Source organism: Ovis aries, chromosome 13 (assembly GCF_016772045.2).
Source record: "Ovis aries strain OAR_USU_Benz2616 breed Rambouillet chromosome 13, ARS-UI_Ramb_v3.0, whole genome shotgun sequence".
Taxonomy (NCBI): Eukaryota; Metazoa; Chordata; class Mammalia; order Artiodactyla; family Bovidae; genus Ovis; species Ovis aries.
This window is the reverse complement of record NC_056066.1, coordinates 5,256,513-5,273,686: the sequence shown is the minus strand read 5'-3', so window position 1 is coordinate 5,273,686 and position 17,174 is coordinate 5,256,513.

The window sequence follows — 17,174 nt, the reverse complement described above, 5'->3', positions numbered from 1 at the left end:
CTGCAGCCATGAAATTAAAAGATGCCTACTCCTTGGAAGAAAAGTTATGACCAACCTAGACAGCATATTCAAAAGCAGAGACATTACTTTGCCAACAAAGGTCCATCTAGTCAAGGCTATGGTTTTTCCTGTGGTCATGTATGGATGTGAGAGCTGGACTGTGAAGAAGGCTGAGCACCGAAGAATTGATGCTTTTGAACTGTGGTGTTGGAGAAGACTCTTGAGAGTCCCTTGGACTGCAAGGAGATCCAACCAGTCCATTCTGAAGGAGATCAGCCCTGGGTGTTCTTTGGAAGGAATGATGCTAAAGCTGAAACTCCAGTACTTTGGCCACCTCATGTGAAGAGTTGAGTCATTGGAAAAGACCCTGATGCTAGGAGGGATTGGGGGCAGGAGGAGAAGGGGACGACAGAGGATGAGATGGCTGGATGGCATCACTGACTCGATGGATGTGAGTCTGAGTGAACTCCGGGAGTTGGTGATAGACAAGGAGGCCTGGCGTGCTGTGGTTCATGGGGTCACAGAGAGTGAGACATGACTGAGCAACTGAACTGAACTGAACTGAACTGAGTAGACTTATTTGTGGAGGCAAAACAGTGAGCACAAGTGAAGGTCTCAGTGAAGGTGCTAACCTTGGTCACAAGGCACAACCTGACTCTATGCCACATAGACAGCAAGCGTCAGCCAAGGATTAGGGCTTGAGAAGCAAACACTATCATGGCCTCAGCAAGGAGCAGCCTCATTCAAGGCAAGATCTCCATGGGGTGGTCTCAGGTGAATGCTAAAGATTACATGCACTTTGTTCTTGGTAAATGAAGGGTTAATAGGGTAGCAGAGATGTGCCTGCAAACGGGTCTCTCTGCTCGGGCTGAGTGTCCTTGCATACGAGGCGTTCTGCCAAAGAGTCTGGACACAGCCTTGAGTTTAATGGTTTGCAAGGGAGCTCCCTCGTTTGCAAGGGAGCATTCCCTTCTTGAGATAAGAAGGAGATGGGGGCTTTGGGCAGACTCTGCAGTAGACAGAGATTTCACTCCCCTTTGCTATACGATAACATGTATGCACCTGCGCTGTACTGAAAAGGCTTATTCATGCAGTCTGGAACTCTGCCTAGGGGGCTTTTATAATAAACGCAACTAGTTGTTTGCCCAGTTCTGTTCCTCTGGCCAGAGTGGTGTCCTGTCTGTCTCTTGTGTGTCTCGTATGTTCTGTGTCATTTCACTCATAATCACCAGTAATCTACAGAAAACATCCCTACATCCAAGAGACACTTGGGGAGGATACTTACGCCTAAAGTCCAGTAACAACCCATGGACACTGTACCAGTGTTAGCTGCAGGGCTTGGTTGTGTTAGGAGGTGGGAGAGGGAGTGACGACGGAGGAGAGATGGAGAACAGACACTAATGGCCTCCACTGCACCCACCAACGGACTCACTTTTCAATGAGCATTGATCCTATATTCAAAGAATAGCACAGTGAAGGAAAGACACGGCGAGCTGGCCTCACGCCCGTGTGTCATGCTCCAGAGCTGGTTCTCCCTGCCCCAGGCCCAGCCCGTCGTGAAATCCCATGACTCAGAGCACAGCTCTCCACACTGACCTGGAACCCGGTCAGTTTCTACCTACCTGACTTAGTGTCTTCAAGTTCATCTTCAAAAGGGGAGGCGGAAAGCATGCCCTGGAAACTGAGTCACTCACAGCCTTTACCATCACAGTTATTCTCTGGGAAGACATGGTGAACGGAAGAGTGGAAGGGATGAGGAGAGAGTCGGGCAGAGAGATCCATTAGCAGTGGCAAGAGTTCGTGGAGCTTATTTATTGACGGTGGGAAAGGGCTTGATGAATATTTAAGCAAACAGCTTAGTGGGATGAAGAAACGCCTCTCCCAGGAAGGAGAGGAAATACACGTATCTGACTGATAACTGATTTCTTTCAGTCCGTGAAAGAAAGAGCTGATTGGTGGGTTTGGGATGGACACATCCCCTCCCCTTTTCCAGCCTCTCTGCTCACGTCTCCTGAGAGAGGCTTGAGGACAACAAGCTTCAGGGCTTGGGTCCTTCTCTGGGACAACAAAGGGGTCATGATATCTCAGACCCATGTTTTCCCTTAATAGGGAAAAGCTTGTGCTGGGAAACCGAACAGCCAGGGAAAGGAGACACACAGTTTCTGACATTGGATAAGACGGTGCCAACTCTATTAACAAACAGCACAGGGCGTTGAGTGTAGGGATGTCATATATAGGTGTGTATAGTGTGCCTGAGGGAGCCATTCACATCACAGACTACGCAAACATTGCTCTCCTCCGTTGTGCAGTATACAAACCACACTGCTGTACGTGACTGTCCCGGGGACGTGGACCTTTGTCAATTATTAAGCTAATGTGAAAATTCTGTGAGTTCCTTTGGTATTAGTCCTTTGAAACACTAACAGCTTTCTATTGGTGAGGCCTTAATCCAAACTTGATCGAACATTTGGAATAGCTTTTCTTCCTGAGAATTTGGGCAGGTCTGTGATTGTATATCATTTCCCAGGCTCTTTTTAGAGTGTTTCCATTCCATGCTTGCCTTCCCATCACAGTGGAGTGAAAACGACGCCCTGTCTTCCCAGCTGTATCACCGGTACTGCTGATGTGAATGCTGTATTATAAACTGCTTGCAGCTAGAGTTCAAGTCAGTCAAAAGTATGGCTTCCTCGTCTTCACTTGAACTGTTGAAGTCTGCGAGTGAGTGAAGGAAAGGACTGATTCGGATTTGATCAACAGGACAACTGTCCTAGGAAGTCCTTATGTGACTTGCCTAAGGCTTCACAGTCCTCCAGCAGCACGACTGGCCTTAGAAGCTTCATGTCTGGGAATCCTGTCAGAGCTCTTGGAGTTTGAAACTATTTATACATCATTTAGACAACGATGACTTACAAATATCCATTTGTTGCTTAAAGGAATGATAAATAGAGTAGACACTTGAGACTTGGGAAAAATATGTCCCAAGGTCCTTTGTGAATCTAGAACTGTTAAAATACTATTAAAGCTATAATTCTCCAACTAGGTGGGGGAGTTTGAGGTCAATGCCCCTAGAGATTTTTGTTGGAATCACAAAGAAATTGTGTATTGTTTAGGAAAAGAATATTCAACATACCAACTGTATTTTTAATATAAGCCATAGAACACAAAGGTCAACAAAATCTCTCGATGGGTGGAAAGAGAGAGAAAATAAGCTGAATGCCTTTCAAAAGACATAATTTAAAAGAAAAAAAAACAGCTTGAGTAACTGTCTACTGAAACATGTAATTTTTTTCCATAAGAGACAGTAAATTATAACTGAAAATTTTAAGTGACCCGTTCAGACTCTTGAATATTCCATAAATATAGGATTAAAATCACAGATGTGAGCTTCTGTTGCGTAAGATATTTTGCTCTTTAATTTATAGGAAACTTTGACTGTCCAACTAAGAACAGTCTCCCATGTACCTCTGCATTCTTTTGATTTCCACTGATGCACTAGCAGCTGAATTTCTTGGGGGTAAGGGCAGTTTTAAGGTAGTAACAAAAAAAAAAAAAAAAAAGCTATTGTTCAGCTGAATTGCAGTATCATTTAGGTATCTTTTTGTCCCAAAGAGAAAACTCCAATCATACAGGCTGGCACAATATCAGAATTTACTTAATTTGGCTTAAGTATCTGTAAAGTCCAGGAGGAGAGTTGGCTTGATTCAGTCCATACCATCATGAGGGCTGTGGCACCTTGCTTCTGCAATTGTGGTAGTTCTGTCCTTGTTTTGAGGCTGGCTTCAAGCAGCTCTTCCATATACTTCCTTGTTGATAAAGAGAAGTGAGACAGACAGAGGGATAGTCAATCTTGATCTTGACATTTCACTCTGGCTCCAGTAGACTTATTAGGAAAAGGATCCCAATTCTCCACTTCTCCCTGAAACCATGCCCTTTGCAATGTGAGCTTATAGTTCCTCCCATCGTGAAGTGGAGTCTGTATCTCTATTTTTTGAATTTGGGCTGGCTTCCTGACTTGCTTTAGGCAACAAAATATGGAATACGTGACAAGAGGTTAGTTCTGAGTAGGAGCCTCATGAGAAACATTCTCACTCTCACTTGGAATTCTGTCTCCACCATAAGAACAAATTAGGGGCAATGAAAGACTACATGGAGTAGAGATAAGCCATCTTCATTGAGACCAACCTCAATCAAGCTACAACCAACCACCCATATACATGTGAGAGTCCGGCCAGGAGCAGCAGGCCTGCTCCCTGATCTGCAGTGGACTACAGACACGCAGGTAAGCCCATCTGAGGGCAGAAGAACCACACTGCTGATTTGCAGAATTATAACAAAAGCTCATCACTTAAGTTTTGGGGTGGTTTGTTACATAGCAATAGCTAAATGACATGCAGTTCTTTTTAAATCACTTGGTCAACCCACAGCCAATCACTATGACTGACTCTAATCCAATCAAGGCCACCTTGAGCTGTGATGCCAAAAAGTTCATTTGGGTTTTTCCATAAGATGATACAAAAGCCTGAACGAACTTTTGGGCCAACTCAACAGAAGTGGAAACCAGAAAGAACATCATAGGTTATTAGAAAGGAGATAGAAGGTAGCTGGACAGTGGGGATGGTTGCACTGTGCTGTGCTGAATCAGTCATGTCTGACTCTTTGTGACCCCATGGACTGCAGCCCATCAGGCTCCTCTGTCCATGGGATTCTCTAGGCAAGAGTACTGGAGTGAGTTGCCATGCCCTCTTCCATGGGATCTTCCCAACCCAGGTCCCCCCACATTGCAGGTGGATTCTTTACCAGCTGAGCCACTAGGGAAGCCTGGGGATGGCTAGGCGGTGGCAACACCCTGGCTACCACTATAGCTTCAAAAGAGCTCCCAGGTGGGCGAGGATGGAACGGGAGGATGAGGAGTGCGCCTCCCCCTCGGGGTTGGGGGTGAGTGGCTCTTACCCAAAAGCCAGCCACACAGTACATTCAGATATTTCATCTGCCTCCACAAAGTTACAAGTTACTAACAGCCCCGAAACTTCCAGTTGCTTGAAAACTCTTGAAATGAATATGCCAAATCCAACAATGTCAACATTTTAAGTGCAAATGGTTTCTCACACTCCGTATTACAAATATATATATATATAGGCCAAATTCCACGTCTTTTAAGTTCAGAAAGCCTTCAAAGGAGAAAGCTGACTGCACTAACTAGGGCACATTTCCCCATGAGTATCTGATGCAGACTTTCAAGGCCCATAAGTCACACATCATTTTCTTCAGGAGCTTTGTGCAGCTGAGGCTTCCTCCTGCAATACAGATCAGTGCCACAAAACTGCCTTGTAACACTGTTTTCAGGGTTAAATTAAAACACCATCATATTTTGTTTAAATATGCCTTTCAAATTTTCTGTTCTAGGTGTTTTTTCTTTATGCAAGTGGAAAAAGATAAAAATTATGCTTAATATTTTTTTAAAAGGAAAAGAAAGCATATGCAATATAAGCATGCTAACACAACAGGTATAAATGTTGCAAAAAAAAAAAAAATCACCCAGGACAAAATCAGCAATGGCAGCTGAACTTCAAAAGGGCCAAGAGCTACCATTAAGGAAGGAAGATGGTATTTCTTTCCAGTTGGGGGAATAGATAATCATGGGGTTTCTGTGAGTCCACATCCCATGCACTGCATTTTTTCTCTTGAATCTCCCTTCTGCTTCTGGAAGAAAAAGACCTATTGCATGCATGTACTGGGAGAAGTGAGCTGCAGTCCTAAGAAAATGATTTAAAGGCACTTTAAAAATTGTATTTGTAAGCAGTCAGGCTTTTATTACTAGACAGCGTATCAAAGCTTAGGGGAAGCCTCTGGCAACTGATGAAAGAAGGAATTTTGGTGTAAAAACTGGCCAAATGGACTGGAGTGGATTTAATGTTAAAAACCCTGTGGACATTTAAGGACTCACTCATTAAAACTTATGGAAAATTGGATTAGATTAAACAGCTGTGGAAAACAGGGGCATGTGAATAAGAGGCCTTTCATCTTTAAAATGTTCCTATAACTCGACATATTTAAAGCGACCTCAGTAGATTATTGTGGTGCATTAACCATACTGATCGCCTCGATTCATCACACTTGCCTGTATCCATGTCCTTCAGTATCAGCCTCCCTAAACCCTGCGCTGGGACATGTGATGCTCTTTGGCTAACGAAACCAGAAAACCTGACACATACAGATGTTTCAAAAGTGCTCAGGTATGTTCTCTTTCTCTCTTCGATTCCTCTCATTCTTGTGTTTACAAGCCCAGCCTTGCCTGCTGGAGTCAGTCCATGAAGCCCACAAAGTCACCTCAGTTTCATGGGGCTTGAACCTATGAAAATACTGCATCCAGAAAATCTGGGAGAAGATAGTCATAAAATCTTTAAAGAATCTTTTGTCTGACCTCGCCTCTGCTGCCAAAACCTGTATTAGTTATCACTTGAGACATAACAAATTGCTCTGAAATGTAGGTAATTAAAAAACATTAAACATTTATTATCTCATGGAGTTGCTGTGGGTCAAAAATCTAGGTCCAGCTTAATGGGACCGGTCTGGCTTGGGGTTTCTAATGGAGCTGAAGCTAAGATAGGTGTAGGCAGCTGAAGACTTGACCGGGCCTGGAGCACCTGCTTTTGAGATGACTAACTTGCAAGCCTGTTGTCAGGACATCTCAGTCCTGAACCACATGGATCTCTCCCCAGCATGGCTTGAGGGTCCTCTCAACATGGCTGCTGGCCTCCCCAAAGTGAATGGCTGGAAACGGCAGCTCAGTATCGATGGTGTCTTCCATAGCCTGGTTGTCAGAATCCCACACCATTGTTTGTGCGATATTCTACTGGTTTCACAGATTAGTTCCATTCCATGTGTGTGGAACCTCACAGTGATTTGAATATGAGGACATCTTAGAGGCTGACTTCTGCATATGATTTTATAGATTTGATCTATAAGCCAGTGCTCAAAGAACCACGTGTCCTTCCAGATTAGTCTCTTGTATTACCTAATGTTTTCTCACCTTACCAGCGTGTAGGATCCAGGGAATGCTACTTCAGTGGTTTACCCTGAAACCTGCAGACTCACTGGCTACCAGACGGCAAGATCTCAGTCTGTCCCTTTCCTTGTGTCTCTCTGGCAGCCAGCAGCACTGGCAGATGATAGTCGTATTTGCCTCGTTTAATTCTTTATAACCCCTGCGTCTGTCAACTGCTGTTGCTTCTCTTACACCACTGGTCCACGTGGCCGTTTCTGCATGGAGCTGTCCTCGGCGCCTGTTCTCTCTGATGCTACTGCTGTTGCTGCTGCTGCTACCTGACCTTCCGTTCCCAGATGCCTCCAGATGCTCTGATGTTGAAGAGGCCTCCAGCAGGTCATGTTCTCAGAGCCACCAGCCCCTCTCTGAGCTGTGGTGCTCACCTCTCTGGCTGAATGGAAGGAACCTTCTTTTCCGTCATGTGTGCAGGTGTATGTATGTGCTTGCGTGCAGATGTGCACGGGGGCTTCCCTGGCGGTCTAAGGGTAAAGAATCCTCCTGCCAACGCAGGAGGTTCGATCCTTGCATTGGGAAGATCCCATATGCTGCGGAGCAAATAAGCCCACATGCCACGACTTCTGAGCCTGCACTCTGCAACAATGAAAGCCACCATTGTGAGAAGCCCATATATTGCAACTCAAAAGTAACCCTCACTCGCGCAACTAGAGAAAGCCCAGGTGCAGCACTGAAGACCCAGCACAGCCACAAATAAATAAACAATTTAACAAAAGAGGCGCGTGAAATGCATTTTTCTGTTTTAATCAGCCTACATTTCCCGCCTTACTATGATGCAGAGGAAGGTGGAAGAGGAAATTTTGAGATGTCTGCTTAAAGATTCAAATGAAGTTGTGAGAGGTAGCTATACACATGACCTGGGACTCAGGTCTCGGCTGGAGATATGAATTTAGAACTCAGTGTATACATCCCACCCCTAAGCAGTGGAGCTAGCTCTTGAGCTTTGCCATGTGCCTGTCATTTATACATTTTATCCTGTTCATAGGCTCTGTGGGCCAGTACTGGAGGAAGCACAGTGAGCACAGGTCCTCTCTGCCCCTGATGTCTGGGGCCTCTGCTGGAAGTGATGAAATGGCTGGGGCTAGAGCAGCAGGGCTGCAGAACCCACTTCCAAGCTGGCTTCCCTCTCGCATCTCATGCCTGGGCGGAAGGGCAGACTTAGCTGGGAATGTTGACCAGAACGCCAACATGCAGACTCTCCAGCGTGGTGGTCTCTGGATGTTTCTAATGTGACTATGCAAGGCTCTAGGAGTAAGCATTTCCAGTGAACGAGGTCATGTCCTTTGCTGACGTAGACTTTGAAGTCACACAGCATCACTTCCGCTGGACTCTAAGGACCACTGGAGTTCAAGCAAGTAGCCATTGACCCTATCTCACACTGAATGGAGTAACAGAGAATTTAGGGTCATGCTTAAAACTGCCATATCTGACTCATCATCTATCTCCTGGGTGGAAAGAAAGCTCTGTGATCCAGGGATTTTTGTCTCTTTTTTTAAACTACTGTATCCCCAGTACCTAGAAATAGGAATATTTGTTGAATGAATGAATAGGGATATAAAACCATGGAAACAGATGAGATCACTTAGGAAGAAAGTACTAGAGAGTTACAGAGCTCAACACTGAGCCCCTGGGGACATGCCAACATCTGGGGTCTGACAGAGGAGGAGGAAGAGACAGAGCTCTTTCCTATGGATCCCCTTAACCCTTGAAAATCAGTCAAGGGGACATGTCTTTCTAGAACATTTGCTTCAGTCTCTGGATCAGTATCTGGTTTTCTGGAATTCTCTGTCCTTGTGGCCTCCAGCTCACTTCTTCATGAGGACAGGACAGGCGAGGACTTGTGCACATGTAGGCCCCAGGGTTGGCCATGGGGTAACTGGGGTTGGACTGGGATGGATGGAGTTGAATGTATGGGCTGAGGAGACCATGCATGAGCAAGGAGGCCCCTGTTTTGTGCTGTGAGATAAAGACAGGATTCCTGGAGAAAGGATGTGGGCTATGGGCAGGAGCCCAGGAGCCAGGGACCCACCTCTCCTCAACCACCATGTTCCCTGGGGCAGGCCTCTCAGGGACCAAGCGTTCAAAATTTGAGCTTGGCCTTACAGGCTGCTACAAAGTCATACTTTTGTCAAGGTAGAATACTAGAACATATTTTACTTAGTGGTTTGTTAGCTGGAGTTACAACTTTTAATATTTAAACATATAATATTCAGGTAGCCACTTGCACAACTGTCCTGGGCTGTATAATTCTTCAGGTTGGGCTTGGTTCAATGGAGGGTCTGGGGTAGAAATGTTGGTGGTACTACTTCCAGAAGCCAGAATATCTCAGACTCAACTCCAGTTCAGACAAACACTCACAGCACTTGCAATTAAAATCTGCTAAAATTAGATTAGGTTGCCACCCAGGGAACTATAAGAATGCCCTAATGAAATCACGATCTAAACGTCCAGGCTTCTCCCAGATATGATTAACCAAGATCAAGACTGTAGAATGCTTTTCCCATTTAATTAAGAATTTTATGAAGTAGGAGTCTTCATTTAAGCAACTAAGCATACATGTCAATCCCTGCATTTAAGTGGATGTACATTTTGTTTTAAAATTCCAAAATCCAGCATTTATGAAAACCTTAGGCTACATTATATGATACCAGAGGTGGGCTGATCAGGGACCCCTTTGCCCATGTGTGTCTGAAAAAGCCATGTTTACTTTCAAACATGCTTTCAGCTGTAACTGACTGAATGGGTCCTGTCAGCCTAGCTAATTAAATTTAGGGGGGAAATTGTCTCTGTCTAGGAACTACTGTACCATGCATGACCTCTTTGATCTGATTCCGACTACAATTTAAAGTAATTTTTTATTATGGAAATTTTCAAGTATATACAAACACAGATTGTACAGCAAAATTCATGTATGTATCTCTCATCCAGTTCAACAATTATCAACTTTCTTTTCAATTTTAAGTTTGGTTGTAATTCTACACTTCCATAATTCTCAAACTGAATCCTCTTCTTGATTGAAAGCAATAAGTTTTTTCTCATTTTAGAATTGCTTTTCTTTTACATTCAGTTCAGTCCAGTCACTCAGTCGTGTCTTGACTCTTTGCGACCCCATGGACTGCAGCACGCCAAGCCTCCCTGTCCATCACCAACTCCTGGAGTTTACTCAAACGCAAGTCCATTGAGTCAGTGATGCCATCTAACCATCTCAATCTCTGTCGTTCCCTTCTCCTCCTGCCTTCAATCTTTCCCAGCATCAGGGTCTTTTCAAATGAGTCAGTTCTTAGCATCAGGTGGCCAAAGTATTGGAGTTTCAGCTTCAGCATCAGTCCTTCAAATGAATATTCAGAACTGATTTCCTTTAGGATGGACTGGTTGGATCCCCTTGCTGCCCAAGGAATTCTCAAGACTCTTCTCCAACACCACAGTTCAAAAGCATCAATTCTTCGGTGTTCAGCTTTCTTTTTAGTCCAACTTTCATATCCATACATGACTACTGGAAAAACCACACCTTTGACTAGATGGACCTTTGTTGGCAAAATAATGTCTCTGCTTTTTAATATGCTGTCTAGGTTGGTCCTAACTTTTCTTCCAAGGAGCAAGTGTCTTTTAATTCCATGGCTGCGGTCACCATCTGCAGTGATTTTGGAGCCCCCAAAATAAAGTCTGTCACTGTTTCCACTGTTTCTGCATTTATTTGCCATGAAGCGATGGGGCCAGATGCCATGATCTTCATTTTCTGAATGTTGAGCTTTAAGCCAACATTTTCATTCTCCTCTTTCACTTTCACCAAGAGGCTCTTCCCATTGTTAACCAGAGAGGAAAAATGCTTCCAGGAAGAAACTGGAAAGAAGACATCTATTTAACACTGCCTTTGGGGGTTAGTGCAAAATGACAGGACAGTAGGAAGCAGTAGAAAGAGCTCCCTCAACAAGAGAAGCTAAATGATTCTGAGACTGGCTCCCAATCAGGTGTGGCATTGACAAGGCCCTGATAATGACCTGTGAAAGACCGCTTTCTGGTTGCACTTGGTAATTTGTTTCTCTAACCAGAGCATCTTAGCAGGAGTTTAAGAAGAAGGTACAGTTCCTTGTAAATGGCAGGCACATGGCAAAGCCTGAGAACGAGTTCCTTTTATCTTTTTAGGCTGCAAGAAGCCACGTGTGCTGCCTCTCCTTGTCCGCTCTCCTGGTCCGAGATCAGGGGTCTGGCTGCAGTTGCCCAGGTTCCCACTTGCCCTCATCATGGGACAGGGGGCCTGTGGCCTCTTCAGGGGGGTCTCTGCCCCTTCCTCTCCCCAAACTGTTGTGAAGTACTCTTGTGTTGTGAGAGGCTAGGGCGGTTCTCACCCCATCACCTTTCCTGATGAATGTGGGCATCGGGTGGGGCGGGAATGGGATGGATTGCCTGAGCTCAAGGGTGAGAGCTGGAAGGCGGGGAGCAAGGGGGTGCTGCCATTGAGGAAAGACACAGAAAAGAGAGGGACACACGCAAGCCAGGAGGGTCTCAGACTTCCCAGATGAGGCTGACTTCAGGAAACTCGACACCATCAGAGGCTCCAGGTATTCTGAGGCTACCCCGAGCCACACTGGGTTCTTTCTTTCTTCTTAAATTTATTCTTATTGGAGTGTTGCTGCTTGACAGTGTTATCCCCGTGACCTCTGCACAACAGAGTGAATCCGCTCTCTGTCTACGTATGTCTCCTCTTTTCTGGATCTCCTTTCCATTTAGGTCACTACAGAGCACCGAGCAGAGTTCCCTGTGCGTTACAGTAGGTTCTCATTAGCTATCTATTTTATGCATACTTTGTACAGACTTGGTTCTTCCTGGTGAAGGACACATCCTTTCAGTGTCTCCAGGGCCCGAGGGCGATGCTTGACAAAGATGTCAAGGGGGGCTGATTTCTTGTCTCCCCCCTCATCCTTAAATAGCCGCTGGGTCCGCCCTACACTCTGGGCTCTATTTGGAGGCCCCAAAGCTGAAGAGCCTCTGAGCAAAAGCCCTGGGGAGGCCATTCACGGAACCCTAACGGACGGCTTGGCAAGCCTCAAAGGCTCCTTGGGGAGCATGGGAGGCGGGCCAGGGAGGGTCCCAGCCCTTCTTGGCTTGTTGTGATTCAGCATCACTGTTGCCCTTCCTCCTCCTTCCAAAGACTTGGCCTCTAGAGGAAGCTCTACATCGGTCTCTCCCTCCCTCTCATTCCTTTCCTGACTAATCTGGCTGCATCTTCCTGTTTCTAGTCACTTTCCTGCTCATTTCTGAAGCCGTCAGGAGTTGGAGGCCAAGGTGACCTGTAGATGGAAGATCTGGTTTTCTCCATCTGGTAACTGTCTGCCTGGAAAGAAGGGAGTTTCTCTGCCATTACAGGGAAGAGCTCTGTTCATCTCCTACCTGACTCTGGAACTCGGTCTGAATAAACAGTAAAGAATGGCAATAAAACCCACCACAGACACCCGAAATCCACCCCAAGTTAAGAGTTCTCTGCACATTTGGTCAGTCTGGACATGGGAATCTTACCAGAAATGGCTGCAGTCCACTCTGCTTTCTCGGGAGCTGTCTGTAGAGGGAAGCACATTCCTCCTGAGTGCGAAGAGCGGAGGAAAGGCGGATGGGAACCTTCCACCTGCGTTGCTGGGCAGAAATTCGCCCAGGAGATGTTCATGTTCAGCCCAGGCTTCTGATTGGTGGATGGCAGCCAATCTCTGGGAAGCCCCCGGGGCCTGAGGCACCCATTCACATTGGATGCTCCCTCCAAACCAAACTGGACCTATAGTCATGGGGCTTTTCCTAAGGGGAAGACTGATTTTTCTAGGGCATGAGTTGCTTCTTTCTGGATTTTTGATAAACCCACGTGGCAAATAAATCTGACATTCGGGAAAGGCATGCAATTTCCCCCCAGATTTATAGCAACTCTTTTAGCAACCGAGGCTCTGGCTGGTAACTTACAGTAACCAAGCATAATTCCTCAGTGGGGAACACAGGGTCTAGGATACTCCACCAGTGGAAACTTTCTGTACTGCGGGAAAGGAACAGAGAGAAAACAGGGACGCGGGTGAGGGAGGGGTTCCTCAGAGAGGAGAGGAATGGAAGCAGAATCAAGGGCATTGCCTTATTTTCCAAAAGACCGGAGAGGAAAGAGCAGACTGAGATATACACATGCGAGGTGACAAAGCAGCGTTACAAAGGCTACACAGAACACTGTTCACCAAGGTCACAGAAGACAGAGCAGGTCAAGCAGGTTCTCGCCAAGCAGACCTTAGGAAAGCAGGCGATACAGCCAGCCCATCAGCTGCTGGGCTCTTCCTAAACTTTTCCACCTGCTGAGATTCTCCTGGGTGGTCCCAGGTCAGGAACTCTCTAGAAGATGTGGAAGTGGGCAGCTCCCAGGAGAGAAGTGACATGATGTTTCCTGCTCACCTGAGACCCCATCCTTCCTCTCTGCTCCTGCTACCCGCCCCTATTTATATCCTCCCAGGACTGGCTGAGCTGTGATTCCCCAGTCCAACTCCCTCTTTCCTTCCTGACCCTCTGAGGGCCAACACTGCCCCTCTTGGTTCCTAGAGGAAGCTCTTGGACCAGCACAGGTTTCCTGGGGTCTTGCTGTTAACAGTGATGAAGACATTCGAAAGGGGACTTCCTTGGTGGTCCAATGGTTAACCCACCTTGGTGGTCCAATGGTTAACCCACCTTCCACTGCACTGGGTGCAAGATCAGGCTAAGATCCCACATTCCTCATGGCCAAAACACCAAAACATAAAACAGAAGTAATATTGTAACAAATTCAATAAAGTCCTTAAACATGGTCCATATCAATATTAAAAAAAAAAACAAAACACACACACAGAAGGGAAAGGCTCCTTCCCACCCACCTCCACAGCCCTTTCTTAGCTTCCCAGGGCCTGGCTTTTGAGTACAACTGCACAGCAATGCCAAGGGCAGGTATACAAGAGCAGAAGGGATGCTGTAAGTGACTAGACAAACATGATACTGAGGTGTCTACTAGCTCCAGGTGAAGACTCCAGGGTGAGGAGCTGGAGCTAGCGGGCAAGAAGTGGTCTGGGGAGAAGACACAGTTGTGCCTGGAGGACTGGGCACCTCTTGGTAGAACAACCAACTAGTTACCTAGGGAGGAGACCTGCTAAGGGAATGTTTCGGCAGTTCAAGGGATTCCTTCTCCTCTCCCCTACAAAATAATCATGTTCATTAGTGCCTTTTGCTCAAGTGGAGTCTCTGTGGACAACTTCAGCAGGAACTGAGCCTAGGGGCCAAGTTAGAAGGAGCACCGTGTGTACGTGTGGGCCCCTCCCACATTCCGGGGAAATGTGCTCACTGCCTGGTGACATAAATGGTCCAATTAAATGAAATTGGGTCATTTGTAGAGACACAGAGGGACACAGAGTGTCCTGTCCTACAGAGTGAAGTAAGTTAGAAAAACAAACATCCCGCGCTAATGCATATATGTGGGATCTAGCAAAATGATATAGAAGACCTTATTGGCAAAGCAGAAATACAGACAGATGATAAACACATGGACACCGAGGGGGAAAGGCTGGGGGCAGAACTGGAGTTGACACACATCCACTGTCGATGCTATGCCGTGCCGTGCCCAACTGTGTCTGACTCTTTGAGACCCCATGGACTGTAGCCCGGCAGGCTCCCCACTCCACGGGATTTCCCAGGTGAGAATACTGGAGTGGGTTGTTAGTTCCTCCTCCAGGGAATCCTCCCCACCCAGGGATCAAACTCTCATCTCCTGCACTGGCAGGCGGATTCTTTACCGCCACACCACCTGGGAGTGCAAAGCAACTACACTGCAGTAAGACTTAATTTAAAAAATCTACTAAAAAATTTTTAAAAGGAAATGTGAACATAAATAAATGGTCCGGTTAGCCGCCCCTACTTACTCACAGCCTCCGCCACATGCCTTTGCTGAACTTCTCAGTAAAGAGATGGAGCCTAAATCCCCCCACCCCCCGTATCGGGGGGTCTTCTGACCTATGCTGGCTGATAGGACACAAGTGATGACTCGCAAATTCTGAACCCAAGCCTCGACAGGTTCCCCCCCCCCCGTTTCCTCCTGATGCAGGTGACTTTCCTGGCCTCGGTCATCACCATGGAACCACACCTGGGCTAGCTTGCTGGAGGACAGACAGAGCAAAGTGACCCAGCCAAAGGTGGCCAGCCCTCACACGTGAGGCTGTCAGTGTGCAGAGCTGCCCAGACTGCCCGCAGCAGCTCCAAAACTTAGGAGCACAGAGGGATTTCTTCTGGCCGCTGAGGGTGTGTGTGCTTGTTATGCAAATGAATGTATTATAAGTACCGACAGCTACAGAACAGGCTGGACAGGAGCTACCACTAGGACCAGGGAGATCCACTGGGCCTGGAGTGGAGATCAGCCTGGGCCTGGAGGCTGGGAGAGGACATGTCAGCCCGAGTGGCTAGCACACTCCTGAAGGAGGTGGAATGTTCCAGAGACAGGGCTGAGAACTGGAGTCCCAAACGTGGGCAGGCACTGACACCAGTTAATGGTGATCTTAACTTAAACAAGTGGCATGGTCCGTGGGCCAGACACTGATGAAAGGGCTGGGTCTCTAAAGTTTGGGGGTGCAGGTTAGAGGGCTGGGGTACAGGGAGAGTGAAATGAGTGAGCCCAACAGGCAGAGGTCAGGGTCAAGAGGTCAAGGAATCAGAGACTGGGCCTTCTGAAACCCCGCATTTATTTCATCCATTAACACCGCCAACAGTGGTTTGGTTTTGTTTGGGGTGAACTGGAATGGCACCCCACTCCAGTACTCTTGCGTGGAAAATCCCATGGACGGAGGAACCTGGTGGGCTGCAGTCCATGGGGTCGCTAAGAGTCGGACAAGACTGAGCGACTTCACTTTCACTTTTCAGTTTCATGCATTGAGAAGGAAAAGGCATCCCACTCCAGTGTTCTTGTCTGGAGAATCCCAGGGACGGGGGAGCCTGGTGCACTGCCATCTATGGGGTCGCATAGAGTTGGACATGACTGAAGCGACTTAGCAGCAGCAGCAGCAGCAGCAGCAGCAGCGTCCATGGTTTCAGAACATAAGCATCAGACTGATTCCAGGGCGTGTGTGATGCCGGAGTCCCCAGCAAGGAACAGAGTGCAGAAGCTAGATGTGCACGTGTGTAAAAGTTTTAGCACAACTTGTCTACACCAGGGGTTCTCAACCTTTCATGGGCGTCAGAATCACTCATTCGTGTTGTCAGCTTTGCAAAGAAGTGACTGGCCCCTAAAAGAGAATCTCTGGGCGTGAGGCTCCTGAAGTAATATTTTGTAAAACAGAGAATACAGAATAAAGGGATCAGAAACGAACTTCCAGGAAACCAGGGCCCAGCACTGATCCTGCAGATGGGTGCATCGTGGTGGGGGGGCGGTGGAGTGCCACCCTCGGGGGGACACGACTCAGCTGCCAGGGCTCCTGACACACCTGTGTTTACCCGAGTAAAAACAATCAGCCGTTGAAACAGTCCCTGCAATAGTCACATCACTCATAATAAAGGTTAAACCTGCTCTCAACAGACAGCAAATAATGTCAAAGCTAAAACCAATTTTAATTCCCAAATATTTGGAGAAGGGGTTATATCCAAAATTGTCTAAGACTCTTAGCCATGAAAAGAGCTTACTTTGACTCTAGCAGAACTAGGAAAGGGGCTATTCTTTTACCTGCAAAACAGAGTCCTCCTAGAAAATGTCTTCAAAAGGTCTTTCAAAAACTCACCAAGTACTCTCACACCCAGCTTTTCCAGGGTATGTTTCTGAAGAATCCTAGGTAATTTCCTAGCACAGAAGCCATTTGATACACTAGAATCTATCTATCTCATTTGCCTCTCATATGGCACCCCACTCCAGTACTCTTGCCTAGAAAATCCCATGGACGGAGGAGCATGGTAGGCTGCAGTCCATGGGGTCGCTAAGAGTCGGACACGACTGAGTGACTTCAATTTCACTTTCACCATCACAGAATATAAATAATTATTAAAAATTAAGTTAAAATATGAGAATTCCACAACAGCTCCTTGTAACTTTATATACTCTCTATTCACTGGATATTTTAAAGGATAGCAACAAAATGACTTTAATTTTCGGCAT